The sequence below is a fragment of the Macaca nemestrina genome, unplaced genomic scaffold (assembly GCF_043159975.1).
Source record: "Macaca nemestrina isolate mMacNem1 unplaced genomic scaffold, mMacNem.hap1 Scaffold_44, whole genome shotgun sequence".
NCBI classification, from domain to species: Eukaryota; Metazoa; Chordata; class Mammalia; order Primates; family Cercopithecidae; genus Macaca; species Macaca nemestrina.
The window spans coordinates 181568-197268 of record NW_027257673.1 but is presented as its reverse complement, the minus strand read 5'-3'; the positions used below and the strand labels follow the sequence as shown (position 1 = coordinate 197268).

The following is a 15701-nucleotide window of genomic DNA, read 5'->3' as shown; positions in this document are numbered from 1 at the left end:
TACTGGATCTCCCATATATAATCATGATAGAGAGCCTGGCTCACAAGCATCTGTGGACCCCTCTTCAGAACCACCAGGAAACTTGGAGTAGCCTGTGTGCCTGTTGCAGGAGAAAGGTAAGTGTGGTAGTCTCCTGTGAGTAGATGAAACAAGATAAAAAAAATCTCAATTATTGATGAAATGTGACCAATTATATGTAGTGATGTACAGAGGACATTTATTACTTCTATCTATTCTATGACAGTGTCCAGTTCCTCTTTTAGTCTCAGTGGTTCATTGTAAATATGAAATAATATATTGCAGGGACTTGTTTAACCTGTAGAATTCTGAGAAATTTTAAGTAGATCTTGGTACTTTTAAAAAAGTGTATGGATACTTTCAGCCTGGTTAAAGCCCTAATACCTTCAAAGCAATGCTTGCATAAGCAACAATAACAAAATAATTTCCCCATTGCCACATTTCATTATGTTCCCATTCCTCTAATTTTGCACCTACTCCCAATTTTGCTGTGGAGGATCCATTTCATCTACTTTTGATCTCTTGGCATCTATGGCAAAGAGTACTAGCCTTTCAACCCTGAAAGGTTTTCATAAGATTCATCTGAATCTTTGTATCTAAAAAGCATTGAATTGCTTAAGTTCTCACCAATGCTTATCAATGGATATGAGCCGTGACAATACTGGAGCTCCTTCAGTTGGCTTCGTGAGCAGAACTATCAACAATGGGGAACATGAACTGGAGCAGAAGAGGACAGACTGAGATATACCATATGGTGACTGTAGCTGAAAGCCAAATACATGAGTGTACACACATACACACCGGAGGGCTATCAGGAATTCTTGAGGATAAACACATCTCATGAGGGCAGGCGATAGTGTAATCTGGAATCAATGAGGAGCATATTGAAACTATATAAATCCTGCAGGAAAAGATAAAGATAAAATGTTCTACATCAAAAGGAATGCAGCTTAGAAGAAATATAGGATGAGAAAGGACTATAGCAATATGTAATCCCTGACAAAACAGGAAAAAGTAACAAAACCAGATGTTTCAAGACACCCCCACTGTTTATGCATGGAGTTCAAAGACTCCCCAGTTCCATTAAAAGACTCGTCTTTCCTTGAAAAACTATTACTATTGAAATGCTGACCTAATGAAGATATCTACTAGAATATCTCAGAATAAATAACTGAATATTGAATAATGAAACCTGAGTGCATAAGATTAAATGATATTGTAACAACTCAAGATAAGTATGAAAGTTCAATCTAAGGTTCATTCTGCCATAGGAAAAACAAAGCAACTGTTTGGATAATTCAGAAACATGTTTTTTTTTTAACTCAGTAGCAAAGATCTTTAGTAGAGATGAGACCTCTAGACCTCATCTCTACTAGACATTTTAGACATGTATAGTCAGGGTGATAGCCTGAATATACATCTGCATATAAATTTGGGGGTTTTATCATGTATGTAAGTCTGAGTTTTTTATTTTGTTTCATTTTTTTATTTTCAGTTTTGTATTTTTTTATTTTTTTCATTTTTTAAATTTTTATTTTGTTTCATTTATGTAGGTGTCTGTTTTTATGCCAGTGCCATGCTGATTTGCCTACTATAGGTTTATAGTATATTTTGAAGTCTGAACACAGGTATTCCCTTGTGTTTAGAAAGTCAGGTAGTGTGATGCCTTCAGCGTTGTCCTTTTTGCTTAGGGTTGCTTTGACTATTGAAGATATTTTGAGTTCCAGCTAGGCACAGTGGCTCACACCTGTAATCCCAGCACCTGGGGAGGCTCAGGTGGGAGAATCTCTTGAGCTCAGAAGTTTGAGACCAGCTTGGGTAACATAGTGAGACCTCATCTCTACTGAAATTCAAATATAAGTTAGCCAGGTGTGGTGGTGGATGCCTCTAATCCCAGAATACTCGGGGGGCTGAGGTTGGAAGATGGCTTGAGCCTGAGAGGTTGAGGCCTTAGTGAGCCCTGACTATGCCACTCCATTGATATTTTGAGTTCCACATACATTTTACGAGTTTTTCTACGTATGTGAAGAATGCCTTTGGTATTTTGATGGGGATTGCACTAAATCTTTAAATTGCTTTGGGAAGTATCATTTTAATAATACTAGTTCTTCCAATCCGTGTGCTTAGAATATCTTTCTATTTTCATATATCATCTTCAATTAGCATTTTATACTTTTCCTTGTATAGGTCTTTCTCTCTCTTTTTTTTTTTTTTTGTTAAATTGACTTGTAGGTATTTTATATTCTTTATAGTTATTGCAAATGATTTATTTTTCAGGTTGTTCACTGTTGGTGTATATAAATGCTACTGATTTTTGTATGTTGATTTTGTATCCTGCAACTTTACTTAATTCGTTTATCAGTTACAAGAGTTTTTTGGTGGAGCCTTTAGGTTTTTGTAAGTATAAGATTATATCATCTGCAAACAAGGCTAATTTGACTTTTTCCTTTCCAATTTAGATGTCCTTTATTTCCTTCTCTTGCCTAATTGCTATGGCTAAGACTTCCCATATTATGTTGAATAAAAGTGGTAAAAGTAGGCATCCATGCTTTGTTCCGGACCTTAGAGCAAAGACTTTCCATTTTTCTCCATTCAACACAATGTTAGCTGTGGGTTTGTCCTATGAAATCTTTACTATTTTGAGTTGTTTTTCCTTCTATATCTAATTTGTCAAGAGTTTCTATCATAAAGTGATGTTGAATTTTCTCAGACGCTTTTCAGCATCTATTGAAATGATCATATGGTTTTTGTTCTTGCTTCTGTGGATGTTACATATTATTCCTGCATATGGTGTACCATACTTACATTCCTGAAATGAATCCCACTTGATCACGGTGAATGATCTTTTTAATGCATTGTTGAATTTGGTTTGCTAATATTTTGTTCAGGATTTTTACATTTATTTTCACCAGTGATACTGGCCTATAGTTTTCTACTTTTGCTATGCCGTTTTCTGGTCTTGGATCAGGGAAGCTAGCTTCATGGAAAAATTTATGAAGTATTCCCCCCTCTTCAATTTTATTTGAATAATTTGAGTAGAACTAGTACTAGTTCTACATTAAATGTTTGGTAGAATTGATTAATGAAGCCATCAGGGTCTGGGATTTTTTTTTCATGGGAGACAATTTTAAGTACAGCTTCAGTTTTCTTGTTGTTTGTTTGTTGACGTTTTCTATTTCTTCATGGTTCAATCTTGGTAGGTTGTATATGTCCAGGAATTTATCAATTTAGTCTGAGTTTTTGAAATTGTTGGCATGTAGTTGCTCATAATATACTGTAATGAGTATTTGTATTTCTGCAATCTCAGTTTTTATGTCTCCTTTTTGGGTTCTGATATTATTTATTGGGGTCTCTCTTTTTTCTTAGTCTAGCTAAAGGTTTGTCAGTTTTGTTTATTTTTTTAAAAAACGATTTGATCATTTAATCTTCTGTATTGTGAGACCACTTTCACTTATGACTACCCTGGTATATTTGATTTTGTCTTTCTACTAATTTGAGGTTTGGTTTGTTCTTGTATTTCTGGTTCCTTTAAGTACATCATGAAATTTTATTTATGATTTCTTTATTTGAATTCTTTCTACTTTTTCAATGTAAACATTTATTGCTGTAAACTTCCCTCTTAATACTGCTTTTTCTGTATCTCATAGATTTTGGTTTGTGATATCTCCATTTTCTTTGTTTTAAGGAATTTTTACATTTTCTTAATTTTTTAATTCATTCATTGGTTATTCAGGAGCATGTTGTTTAATTTCCATGTATTTGTGTAGTTTTTAACGTTTCTCTTGTTACTTATTTCCAGTAGTAGTCTCTTGGGTTTAGAAAAAAACAAACAACCCCATCAAAAAGTGGGCATAAGGATATGAACAGACACTTCTCAAAAGAAGACATTCATACAGCCAACAGACACATGAAAAAATGCTCATCATCACTCGTCATCAGAGAAATGCAAATCAAAACCACAATGAGATATCATCTCACATCAGTTAGAATGGCAATTATTTAAAAATCAGGAAACAACAGGTGCTGGAGAGGATGTGAAGAAATAGGAACACTGTTGGTGGGACTGTAAACTAGTTCAACCATTATGGAAAACAGTGTGGTGATTCCTCAAGGGTCTAGAACTAGAAATACCATTTGACCCAGCCATCCCATTACTGGGTATATACCCAAAGGATTATAAGTCATGCTGCTATAAAGACACATGCACACGTATGTTTATTGCAGCACTATTCACAATAGCAAAGACTTGGAATCAACCCAAATGTCCATCAGTGACAGACTGGATTAAGAAAATGTGGCATACACACCATGGAATACTATGCAGTCATAAAAAGGATGAGTCTGTGTCCTTTGTAGGGACATGGATGCAGCTGGAAACCATCGTTCTCAGCATACTATCGCAAGAACAGAAAACCAAATACCACATGTTCTCACTCATAGGTAGGAATTGAACAATGAAATCACTTGGACACAGGAAGGGGATCATCACACACCGGGTCCTATTGTGGGGAGGTTGTAGAGGGGAGGGATAGCATTAGGAGATATACCTAATGTAAATGACGAGTTAATGGATGCAGCATACCAACTTGGCACATGTATACATATGTAACAAACCTGCACGTTGTGCACATGTATCCTAGAACTTAAAGTATAATTTAAAAAAGAAGATAATGCCTGTTAATTCCAGATAATAAATAAAATTGATCTTCTTGAGTGTTAAAAAAAAAAACCTGTAACCTACCACACATTATGGCTCAAGTTGCACTACCTTAAACATGCTCAGAACATTTACAGTAGTCTATAGTTAGACAAAATCATGTAACACAAAGCCTACTTTAAAATGAAGTATTGAATATCTCGTGAGTTATTGACTACTGTACTGAAAATGAAAAACAGAATGGTCGTATGAGTACTCAAAGTATGATTTCTACTGAACTCATATCACTTTTGCACCATTGTAAAGTCAAAAAATTGTAAGTTGAACCATCATATATCAGGGACTATCTGTACATTACCCATGTCAATGGCAAATAAGACAAAACTAATTTATATTTGCTGTTGAAATGTATTTTTATTCACAAATCTCTCCATCTTGACAGTAGTCACCATTGAATCTCAAGTGCAGCATAAACTGAGAATGCATCTATAATTGTAGGTTGAATTTTGCATGAGCTACAGGAGGCAGCCAGGTGGGGATACCCACTGTTCTGGGGGCAGGAGACACTGGTTTTGATTTTTGCAGTGTTATTAAGATGAAATAGCTGAGGGATTTTTTTTTTTTCTTTTTGGAGCCCGGGTTGTGGGGGAGAGAAAGTGTAGGGTGGGAAAGAGATAAGAAGATGGGGGAAAGTGGATGGGGAGCTGATGATAACTTACATTTGTGAAATGAAATTGGAGTTTGATAAATAAAAAATACTGGATTTTATTCAACCAAAAAAAATGGTACCATGTAATAACATTCTAAGGTTTTTTTCATAGACATCTCTAATAGGAAATCTATATTCCTGTGATGTTCTAAGAGAGAATCGTTTTAACTCCTGATTATACCTGCCAATTGACAGAGTATGCTAGAACATTGCCCTAACTTCTGCAGTTGAGTGCACAGCTGGCTAAGGTGCTGGTGTTCAAGTGCAGAACTAATGATCAGCTAGAGGTTGTGAGATCTAGTGTTACCCTGTCTCTCAAATGCTGCAGACTTCTGTATGCTAAGCTTCTTATGTTATCTCTATTTTAAACGGATGGCTGAGTAAACATTTGGGTTTATGGTGTTTCAGGTGGCGCTTTTCTTCTCGTGATTTTCCTAATGTTTACTTCCTACTTTGTTTGATAAGTACTAATTAGTAAAACGTTTATATTCCACATTTTTATGGATTTCATGTTATACTTAAAAAAAGTCTGTCAGGATCATTGGCCATTATAACAGGATTCTTGAGGCCACAAATAATCTTCAACAGTAGAATGGCTGAATAGTTGAAAGGAGGAATCATTTTTTTGTTTTCATTTGAGATAACATTTTTAAAATTTGGTATTTGAATAATATGAAAATCACTAGTCAGAACTTTCCCATTTGGATGTTTTGATTTTGATCGGTAGTTTTCAGCCTTGACAATACATTGATGTCTCCTGGGGAATCATGCTTGATCCCAGTCCCCAGAGATTCTAGTTTAATTAGTCTTGTGTGTGGCCAGGTTATCTGGGTGTTTAAAAGCTTCTCAGGTAATCTAATCTGTGGTCAAGACTAAGAAAATTACTATAGGTAATTTTAGTTCTTAAATTTTGTTCTTAAATTTTGAACAGCTAGGTTAAACTGACCAGTTGGTTCAAACAACCTGTAAGCACATTTTAAATAGTAGAGCAAGTTGTTTTTCTCTGTTGACGAGCTGTGAGATAAAATTTAACTGATGGTCAATTCCAAAAAAAGCTATTTTGTAAAGTGACTAGTTCCTGAGAATTTATTATTCTCAGAACGTAATAACTAGTTTATCATGCAGAATATATTTTAGTTGATGAACTGCTCTTGAAAACAAGACAGAAGTAAATTCAACTGATTCTTGAACAATGTGAGGATTGGGGTGCCTGCTCCCCCCACAGTCGAAAATTCAAGTATAATTTCTGACTCCCCCAAAACCTGACTACTAATGACCCGCCTTTGACCAATAGCCTTACCAATAACATAGTCAAATAACACATATTTTTTATGTTATATGAATTATATATTGTATTTTTACAGTAAAGTAAGCTAGAGAAAAGAAAATGTAATTAAGAAAATCATAAGGAACATAAAATATATTTACTATTCACTAAGTAGTTGTGGATTATCATGAAGGCCTTCATCCTCACCATCTTTATACCAACTAGGCTGAGGAGGAGGAGGAAGAGAGACGGGTTGGCCTTATTGTCTCAGGGATGGCAGAGGCAGAAGAAAATCTGCATGTAAGTTAATGCAGTTCAAACCACTGTTGTTCAAGAGTCAGCTATAGATTTTAATGTTTTCAAGTGTGCTAAGAATATTTTATCAGCTTTTTGAGAAGAAGTTTCAATGGATTTTTTTTATTTTCATGAGATCAAAGTGTTATTTCATTTTTTCTCCTAATAAAGATATTTATATTCATCTTCTGTCTCAGAGACTATTTTCCTGAGAATTTTTACCCAAGTTTTAATCTTGATTCAAATTCAGCCATTGTCTAGTTAACTTCAAATTCTGTTTCCAAGGCTACACAGGTTTTTAAATCTTTGCTCTTGGTCAGTGGAAGTTGGTGAAGAAAATAGGATGACTTTAATTCTTTCTGCCACCTCTAGTGATAGAAATTGAATCCCTAGAAATTAGATTTCTATCCAACTAACTTTTCCTTGTTGCTGTGAAAAGTATCATCTTCAGTTGGTCATTCATCCTAGAATCCATTTTTTTTTTTTACAGATATTTGTATTCAAATTGATTGGTTTGGCTAGTATGGCTTAGATCTACTCTTAATGAGCAAAAGCAAATTTGAAAGCTTTGTATGAGGTTTAGAGGGATAGGAAGCATTCACCACCAGAAAATATTAAAACAAGGGGGCAATTTCTTAAATTGCAGCAAAGGACATGAAGGTTTGGCCAATAGGAAAGTGCTTTTATAGCAACCAACAGGCCAACAAAGTGTAAGGTAATTAGTCTATTGGTCTATAAAAGCTTAGATGAATTTTAACTGTGGCCACATCCCCAAATCCAGATTCTATGGTTCCCTTTTCCCTTAAATATTTAAAAGATTAAAAATTAACATGTAGTAACACATACATTTTGCCTTTTTATTTTTCTCCATTCCCTTCAGTCTAAAAATGTGTTAACCATAATCTATTCCTTCGAAAACAAATATTTATTAAGGCCCCTTACTGCATGACTCTAGGCTCTGGGAATTAATTAGGTACATCAGTGAATTCTGTTAATAAACTATTTTCTAGAGAATTTTTAAAGATATATTTATGGGCTACAAGTGCAGTTTTGCTACAGCAATATATTGCTTCGTGGTACATTTTTATATATAAAATATCAATGAAATTTCTCTTTACTTTTCAGTAGCCAAATTATATAAATATTTATGCATGTTACTTCTCACAACTATTTTTTTTCATCCCCAGTGTCTGCCTTTAATAATGTCCCTGTTGAAGTAGCACTCTTATTTGGACCTATTACACATGTTTCCATCTGCAGTCTACAGCCAGATTCGTCTTTCTGAAGCTTAGCTCCAGGGATCAGCTCTCTCCTACTCACACATGAGCTCTGGCTTCCCACCAACAGGAAAACTAAAGTCATGCTTTGGCTGCCTCACCAGTTGACTAAAATCTTCCACAACTGGAGCCCAACAACTCTTTCAAATTTACCTTCTCCTAATTCCCTGCACCCTGTACAGGCTGGTGTGTTGTATAGGTCCAAATACATTTAAGTCATCATGTTCTGACTAAGGAAAATAGAAAAACCAAAAGAAAAAAAAATGACTTTTTAAATAAACTTTTTGATTTAGATAAAAGAGTAAATTGTCTAGGCTAATATTTAATCAATGTGCTAAATTAGACAGTTCCATTTATTATCTTATATATAAATACAGTATTATATAATATGCTCATTTTCTCTAATTTCATATTCATAACAATTTTATTCAATATCTTCATCTATCTTTCAGATAAGTCACTCTTGTCACTGCTTTAGTTATTATTTCCACAGTTCACTTCAGTATCAGGTTTAGTATATTTATTTCTACCAAGTTGTTTGAGGTATGGCACATCTTTGGATCTCTTTGTGCTGCTGTTTCAGAAGTTTTATCCTAACGTCTAAGTACCTGTCTGCATATATTAGGGAAGATGGCCGTTTTATTTGCCCTGCGTGTGTATTTATGATTTCCATTTCTTTAAAAAAAAGCTTTTGTGTAACAAATGTAGCCCCTCATTATATAAAAGATTTTATAGTCACTGAATATAAGACTATAGCCTCTTTCTGAAAGATACATTTTTAGGAGGAGTAATTTTACATTAGGGCACTATATTAGTCCATTGTCATACTACTATGAAGAAATAGCCAAGACTGGGTAATTTATAAAGGAAAAAGATTTAATTGACTCGGTTCTGCATGGCTGGGGAGGCCTCAGGAAAGTTATAATCATAGCCAAAGGCAAAGGAGAAGCAGGCACCTTCTTCACAGGGTGGCAGGATGGATTGAGCGCTGAGGGTAGGGGGAAGAGCCCCTTATAAAACCATCAAATCCTGTGAGAACTCACTTGCTATCATGAGAACAGCATGGGGGAAGCAATGATTCAGTTACCTCCACGTAGTTTTTCCCTTGACGTGGGGATTATGGGGTTTATGGAGATTACAATTCAAGAAGAGATTTGGGTAGAGAAAGCCTAACCGTGTCAGGCCCTTAGGGTACTGCCCTTCTGATTTCCCAAGGAAGTTTCTGCTTCTGTGGCTTACTTCTTGTATCCCATTGTTAGCTATTGGTGCTCTACCTGTTCATTCATCCCTATAAAACTCAAATACCAACAATTTTCCTATGCTAATATTGTAGTTATTCATATAAACATCCTCTTCCTCTATCAAACCCCAGGGAGTTTGGGTAGGGAGAGGTAATGACTATACTTTATGGATTGTTTTAAAGCATGAATTTGAGAAAGATTTATTGAGCAAATAAATGGATGAATAAATGAGTATATTGGTAAAAACTAATTTATTGCTCATGATTTTTAGAAAAAGAGTCTAGGGAAAAAATATTGATGTGTCAAATATTACATACATTGCCGTATTCAATCATAGTAATCCAAGGAGGTGTTGCTACTGCCATCCTTGTTTTAAAGAGTAATTTGTCCTTAGTGAAATTACATAACTTTTCTGAGGTCACCAGCATGATAAAATCAATCCCAGATTTGCCTATCCCTAGAGTGCATGCTCTTTCTACTGGTCTTTGAGCCTTCATGGTTTCTTTCCCTTGAGTAATCCCCAAAACTCTTAAGGCTCAACATAATGTCTATAGCTTCAAAATTTCCTAGAGACTCCTTGTTTCACAGGTAAAGTAAGCTGTAGACCTGGTACAGATCTATTGATACAAAAACATGTACGATTTACTGTTACATATGAGCCGCCTAAAGAAACCCAGATGGATATTTCACAGCATCTAATTCTATTAAATGGATTGCAGAAGAGTTAGGGTATGACAGTTTTAGAGATGTTGCATTTTTATAAAAATAGAAGCCTTAGGACAAGAGAACTGCTATAATATGCCAAGTCTTTGGTGTATACTTCAGATGAAAGCAATTTATAATAAAATTTGAAAATGCTTCTGAGAAAATGTCAAAAAATAGTCTTCTAAAGACTACTTCGTTCAGATACTAGCCTTTGAACATCTACCGTTAGTGTCTGGAGTTTCAGAAATATTATTGATGCCCCTTCTCCCCTGGCAGTAAATATCCATGAGATAATTTAATGGGGATGACCAGTGGATGAGTTTGCTGTTATCCTAGATGTAGCAACTGGAAGTTACACCAGATAATGATGTCCATTCTGCCTTGCCCAGCACAGTTCTGTAATGCACTCTCATTCTTCCCAAGTTTGAGAGTGGTGCTTGCACCTCTAAAGGCTTACTTCTCACAAGTGGCTGCCAAAACGAAAGATTTTTGCTGCTTTTATCAAACTAGTTACCTATCCTGGCCTGAGAATGAGTCCTTGCTGAGAAATGCCAGAGGCTTGTCAGTCCACAATGAGCTCACTTTTCTGGCTTACTGCATTTTTGTCTTTTGCTAAAATGCAAATGACCCTAAAAGAGGTCACTTTAAAATGTGTCTGCCAGTGATCTCTCTCAGCCAAGATTGCAAAATTTTATGCTTTGTGCCAACTCTAAAAGTGGCTATGGTTGTCAAGAGTGCTCCATTAGGAAGAATGATGGGGCCACACCTCAGCTCAACAGGAGAGATTAGAGTGATGGATTCGAGATGCCCACCTGGGCACAGGATGACTGGTGGTCTTGGTGGCCTATGTACCAGGCATTTATGGGTCCTGATTGAGTGAGTGAGGGAGGTGATCATACCTTTTCTAAAACCAGGGTGGAGGAGGAGAAAATGAGAAACTTGCTTCTAAAGGAAAAATATGGATACGTAGGGAGAAAGGAAAGCAAACCAGAGGCTCTAAAGACTAGCCTCCTACTTGCTGGCCTCCTCCATGTTGGCCTTGCTGAGTGCAGTCTTGCCCCTCAGCTCCTCCTCCTGGGGTTCTTTTTTACCGGCCAGAAAGCCTTGCAAAGCCACTGCTATGCAGCAAAGTACCACCATTTTCAGTAGTTCAGAGATTAACATTAGAGAGGAGGCTGATCTATTCTAAGCCATAAAACTTCTCAGATCTCATGCATTCAGAGTTGTGATTTTAGTATTTGGCAACTGGGAGGTTGCACAACATGAAAAGATGCGTGATAAATGAGGTTCTAATCTCAGTGATCCCCAGCACACACCATGGCCCACAAAGGTCCAAGGCCTACCTATTAGTAGCCCCATCTTCACTCCAACGGTGGCCACAGTGAACATGATTCCAAACATGGTAAGTGATATAAACATATTTGTGGAAATTTTGAATAGAATATTCCAACCCTGGATCACAGAGGCTAAGGTGACTTGTCTCCCAGGTGGCGGTACTGTCTCTTCATGGAGATATGAACACCTCTAGCCTTTCTCCTGGCTTCTCATTCTCAACTGCCCAATTCTCAGGATTCTCCAATTTCTCTTTGCCCAGTGGCCTTTAGCAAATGCCAATTAAGGGCAGACTGCCAAAATCTCTGTTTGGGAAACACCTACATTTCTTACCCTTCTCTTCTTTGCTCCCTTCCCCCACAAAAAAACAAAACAAACAAAAAACAAAACAAGAGAGGTGGGAGGGAGAAGACTCCTGCTGCAATTTCAGATGAACTTCCTTTTACTCTTTTTGCCATTAAGACAACCCATCCCATCACCACCGCCACAACCAGGGTAGATTTACAGGCTGTCACTTTCAGATTACCTCAACCTCTGGTGTGTGTGTGATTTCTTAGCACCTTTAAATGCCATGGAGTGATAGGCCCAGGCCTCCGTGTCAAGTGGGGTTCATGCCAGGGCCTGAGCCCATCAGTATAATTAGAGTCACTTTAACATACTTATACGTTAGTATAGATAAAGTTAAATTGGATGTTATTCAGATAATTATGCAGCACCCTTTTGAGAATTGGAGAGGACCTGGAAAGCAGGAAATTGAAAGCTGAAGCTCCTCTGGAGAAAATTCTGAATCATGTTTTTACATCTCTGCAGCTTCTCTGTTTGGAAGTTGTTTGCCTGCAGTCATCCCTGCCCAGCACTCAGCACATTTTCAATGAGCATGTGCTGAGCGGTACATGCCGAGTGCCAGGGTGGGGGGCACCGAGAGAATCTGCAGTTCTTTTTAGGGGTTCTGCCAAAGCCATTTTTAATTTATTTAACTTCTATGATTTGCTTCAAACATCAATCAAAAAATTAATTTTACTCCTTAAATGAAAACTTGAGCATTTTAAACTAAGAGTTTCTCCCTACAACCATTTTAATTTTATTAATTTTTGTTTTGCAGTAATATTTGCATAACATAAAATTTACCATTTTAGCCATTAAGTGAAAGAAGCCAGACACAGAAGGCCACATACAGTATGATTCCATTTATATGAGACATAAAAATCTTTTGGGGCAGAAAGTTGACTGGTGAGGGGTTGCCAGGGGCTGAGAGTGGGGAGAAATGGGGGAGAGATTGCTTTGAGGGGTGCAGAGTTGCCTTTTGGCATGATAAAAATGTTCTGGAGCTAGATAATGGTGATGGTACATGTGCTGTGACTGTGCCACATGCCACTGAATTCTACAGATTAAAATTTGTTTTCAAATTAGATTCACTCAGAATATAAATTTTAATTCATATGTGTAGACAAAGTCATTTCTACCAAGGGCCAAATGAATACCATATATATATACACATATATATATATGGAGATATTGGAGAGAGTAGTAAAAAGGTTAAAAGCACAGTTCAATTTGTTAGATTTGCCTAGAACGCAGGCTCTGCCACTCAGTGACCTGAGGGAAGGTAAACAACCTCAGTAGTCCTTCTCTGTAAAGTAGCAATAATCCTAATGCCTCCCTTGCAGGGTGGTTCTGGGATGTTTTGAGAGATTTTGTCTAAAATGTGCAGAACAGCTTGGCACTTAGTATGCATCCAATAAGCAACAGATGCTAATATAAAATGAAAGCATGAAAGGTTGGACACAGGGAGAGACATGAAGTCAGGCTGTGTAGCATGGCAAAGCAAATGCCCTGAGGAAGGAGGGTGAGTGTGGTGGAGGTGAGAGAAGTGAGTACCAGAATTAAAGGTTACAAGCATTTATAAATACAAGTTGAGATCTGCCCATACTAAGAAACAAGAAGTGTGCTGAACAGTATTTTGCCCTACATCTGAGGCATCACTCTGTGCTTTGGGAATGTTGATCAACTTAAGCTTTTCTCTCCATGAGAAGGAAAAGCAGCCTTCTCTGACCTGGTAAAGTTAATGGACTTCAGGTAAAGCAGAGGCCAGGTGAGAATGAAGTTGAGACAATATTACTTTTGCAGAATTTGTGTTCTGCCCAATATCTCACAATATATCTCACAGCCAGGTGAGAATGACTTTGCAAGGAGTAGAATTGGTGAAATTTTCCTGACACACTCTGGCATCTTGGCCCCTAAATGTCAAGTTCCAGGTCAGAACAGAAGCATGTTTACTCAAAAACAAGACCAGGGTGAGGCCTGGCTGCTCCAGCCACTTAGATGTTGAGCATCTGTGATGTGAAGGTCACAGTAGCTTAAAAATTAGTGAGGAAAGACATCCCTGTTGTGTATCAACAAGAATATAAAAGGAAAACAGCCCTTCTACTAAGTTCCTTCATTCCACTAAACCCAATTTTAAGATTGTGTGAAATGATTGCTTTCCCTAACAGAGGGTGAAAGTATTCGATATTCACAAAAGAAAACCGCATCCAGAGAAATGAATCTTTTTGTCATTTTACCGCTTGAATTTCTATAACTCAAAATTGTCTTTGGCGGATGAAACAGAGCTCTGTGAACTTAACTTTATCTGAGGAATTTTTTTCCCTTTGCAGTAAGAAGCCAAAACCACATCAAAAGCACAGCTCCCCAACAGAAGCCTCTAACCTTAGCCTACGATAGACACTTAGACATGTAACCTGAAAAAGAAATCCAAATGTAGACATCAACTTAACTGCTTTCTGTTTTGCAGCTCTCAGACTTCCAAGTTTTTTGAGGAATCTCATGATGTGATATATTGGGCAGAATACAAATGTTGCAAAAGTAATATTGCCTCAACGTCATTTGGACATGGAGTCAAGGATTAGGTCTGCCATTTTGTTTTCACATTGTTTGTGAGTGTGAGTGTTTTCTTTTTGGTTTTGCCAAGGGACCTCAAAACCCTTCTCTTCCTGTTTGGAACTAGGGGGAAGAAAATATGATGGAATTCCCACAGACTTGAGCAAATTTGATCTTCAGCAGCATAATGACAGTCCAGAGGAAAGTCCAATCAAGGCATTTACTGTAAATGACGAGTCTGACACTGCATTGTTACACACCATAGTAGTGCAAAGTCTTTATTCTTCCCATACTTCAACACTGAATTTTCTAGAGTTTACATTGGTTTAAAGATTTTCAAATAGGATTGCCTATTTTCATGAACACAGAATGGATTACCATTTCATAAATTCTCAATGAGTTTTTAACCTTTAAATATTGTATGTTGTTTTGTAGCTGGGGGATGATAGCACATCTTGGGTTGCAGCTACCCTAATTGCTGAACTGGATGAAAGCTAGGTCATTTCTGAAGGGAATGTGTACTGAATGTTAGAGTGTACAGATGAAATAGGTGGTTAAATTGGAGAATGAGGTAGATGATTTGATTACTAAAACTGTTTTAACCAAAACGTAGCCATGTAGATATAGCATTAACTACACACAGTTGTAATTCAGCTTAATGATGACAAACTCTGCTTTTGTAATTTTAATTTTCTTATCTGAATATTTATAAATTATTTTTTCAAATTTAACTATCTGACCTCATTTAATACACATCAAACACTGATCCTGTTTGTAGAAAGTGTTGCTTTTATAAGGTTTCAATAATATCTAAAACAACACATTAAAAAGCTGAGACCATTTTATGAAGATAATTGTTTGTAATCATAGGTGTTGAAAGCAAAAAGGTGCCACTTGTGGTATTGATTTGTATTTATAACAAACAAACTGCTCAAGAGACTGCAGTGTTGGCTGTTCTAGATTTATTCACCTCTGAAGTCTCTTGCCCTTGCTTTGACAAAAACTGTTAATATCAGTTTTTCAGTGTTTTAGGGGTTGACAGCTGCTATCACTGACAGAAAAAAAGGGAATATTACCCCTCCACACCATCAGGCATACTAGGAAACATTGCCAGTTAACGATGACATAGAGTAGCTTTTAGGGAACATTTAGAACTCAAATAATATTAGAACAAACCACTGTAATTATCAAACACTGATATATAAATGATATGAGAGAAGGAAGAAAATGGAAATGTTAGAAATGTGACACAACGACCAGATTAAAGGATGTTTTCATTTATACTGTGACCTCTATTAACCATTTAACATCTAGGTAAGTCCTC

At 36.6% G+C, this 15701-nt stretch overlaps 1 protein-coding gene across 3 annotated transcripts in view; it reads left to right on the top strand.

Annotated features, from left to right (window-relative positions):
• Positions 1 to 14759, top strand: part of LOC139361342 (lysine-specific demethylase PHF2-like) — a 44068-nt gene extending 29309 nt beyond the window's left edge. For all 3 annotated transcript variants that reach the window (XM_071089974.1, XM_071089972.1, XM_071089970.1), the window contains one exon: positions 14505 to 14759. The gene's annotated coding sequence lies outside the window, so the exon portion shown is untranslated. The remainder of the gene's footprint in view (positions 1 to 14504) is intronic.
• Positions 14760 to 15701: the final 942 nt, after the last annotated feature.